This window comes from Perognathus longimembris, chromosome 17 (assembly GCF_023159225.1).
Source record: "Perognathus longimembris pacificus isolate PPM17 chromosome 17, ASM2315922v1, whole genome shotgun sequence".
NCBI lineage: Eukaryota > Metazoa > Chordata > Mammalia > Rodentia > Heteromyidae > Perognathus > Perognathus longimembris.
Genome location: NC_063177.1, coordinates 211,750 through 214,007, shown reverse-complemented (window position 1 = coordinate 214,007; position 2,258 = coordinate 211,750). Strand labels below are relative to the sequence as shown.

Here is a 2,258-nt window from a genome sequence, read left to right as displayed (position 1 = left end):
TTGATGATATTCTTGTACCCTTTTCCTGTGGTTGTACCTACACTATCTCTGTATTTTATCTGAGTATATTGGAAACCGTGTATACTGGTAAACTGTGGTATACAGGGTTAAAAAGACAAACAAGGGCTGGGGATATAGCCTAGTGGCAAGAGTGCCTGCCTCGGATACACGAGGCCCTAGGTTCGATTCCCCAGCACCACATATACAGAAAACGGCCAGAAGCGGCGCTGTGGCTCAAGTGGCAGAGTGCTAGCCTTGAGCAGGAAGAAGCCAGGGACGGTGCTTGGGCCCTGAGTCCAAGGCCCAGGACTGGCCAAAAAAAAAAAAAAAAAAAAAAAAGACAAACAACTACAAAAGCAATATTTGCAAAATTGTTTGGTGAAAATGAACTGAACAACTCATGGGGGGGGGAGGGAAGGGGTAGGGTGTGGGGGTGTAATGAGGGATGAGGTAACAAACAGTACAAGAAATGTATCCAATGCCTAACATATGAAACTGTAACCTCTCTGTACATCAGCTTGTTAATAAAAATTTGAAAAAAACAGTTCCATACTGTATCATTAGTGTCTTGTTCACTGGTTGCCTGTGTAAAAATCTATAACTTGCCTATTGGTTATTTCTTTTTTTTTTTTTTTTTGGGCCAGTCCTGGGCCTTGGACTCAGGGCCTAAGCACTGTCCCTGGCTTCTTCCCGCTCAAGGCTAGCACTCTGCCACTTGAGCCACATCGCCGCTTCTGGCCATTTTCTGTTTATGTGGTGCTGGGGAATCGAACCTAGGGCCTCGGGTATACCAAGGCAGGCACTCTTGCCACTAGGCTATATCCCCAGCCCGTATTTCTTATAGTGGTTCAGTATGTAATCTAAACAAGTGTATTAATACAGTGCAGAGATGGGGATGTAGCTCAGCGGCAGTGTGCCCACACAGCAGGCACAAAACTCTGAATTCTATACCTCACAAAGATTTTTTTGCCTCATTTATGATATGTCCTCTCTATTCTGATGAAAATCAAGAATTTTACCAATAGGTGCCAACAGTATATCCTCTTTTGCAACCCAGAACTCACTGCTCAATATGAGATTTTGGTACATGTAAGAAAGAATATTATTTCTACAACAATTGGCAATGTGGGGGTTTGTTAACTCATACAGGTTGGCTCTGTGAATAAAGGAGATATAAAAGCCAAAAAAAAATAAGAATTTATCTAATGGTGTGCTCCTGTATACACCAAAGGATTGTTTTCTTTTCTTTTTTTTTTGTTTTCTTTTGAGTGCATTTTTTTCTCTCTTTCTTTCTTTTTTTTTTTTTTTTTTTTGCCAGTCCTGGGGCTTGGACTCAGGGCCTGAGCACTGTCCCTGGCTTCTTTTTGCTCAAGGCTAGCACTCTGCCACTTGAGCCACAGTGCCACTTCTGGCCATTTTCTGTATATATGGTGCTGGGGAATTGAACCCAGGGCCTCATTTATATGAGGCAAGCTCTCTTGCCACTAGGCCATATCCCCAGCCCCAAAAGATTGTTTTCTAGCTCACCCTAAACTTTCTAACTTCACAGAACAGGAGCTACTTTATTCTCATATCCGTGTCTTGAATGTGGAATTGATACTGTTTATATGAAGTAGTATCTGTATTGGAATCCCCTTCCGTATTTGAATAATCTGTTAGTGATTCATATACCACTGCACAGCAGAGCAGGGCAGGAGCAGGGATGTGTGTGAGATCAGACTTATTTGAATCCCTTCAGGGTTCTTCTGTGCCATTTCATCCAGGATTTTGGTGGTACATACATTGCTTGACTTCAGTTGATCTTGATCCATATAACTTCTAGAACAAATTGAATTACTAGGGGACACAAAGCCTCTGGAGCCTCAGATTGTGTAGATTCTCTAGGACCCTGTGCTTGACATTCTGCATGTGTTCTTGGAGGTTTGAAAATCGGTAGCTTTCATTTTTCTGAAAGTCCTCAGCCTTCCTATTGCCTTCTTGTAATACAGTCCCTGACTTAAAATAGCTGATTTTTTTCCTATTTTTATCATGGTATGCAAGTGATAACCATAGTTTTCTACTATATTTCAAGGTTTGGTCTTTTCCAAGACTGATAGGTAGCACTGTATTCTCCTGTTTCTGGAGGGATTCTGAGTTATATCTCTCAGACATCTGATTGATCATTTCTCTTTAGAGTAGGTTATCCTATCTGTTAACTTCTGAGCACCAGCTCTGAGGAGAAGTACAAACTGAGAAGCATTACTTATCCTCAGAAAGGG

At 41.7% G+C, this 2,258-nt stretch overlaps 1 non-coding gene across 1 annotated transcript; it reads left to right on the top strand.

The window, feature by feature from the left end:
- The first annotated feature begins 970 nt into the window (after positions 1 to 970).
- Positions 971 to 1,104, top strand: LOC125366605. Its single transcript, XR_007213900.1, has one exon. It is a non-coding gene; the product is annotated as a small nucleolar RNA SNORA40 (small nucleolar RNA).
- Positions 1,105 to 2,258: the final 1,154 nt, after the last annotated feature.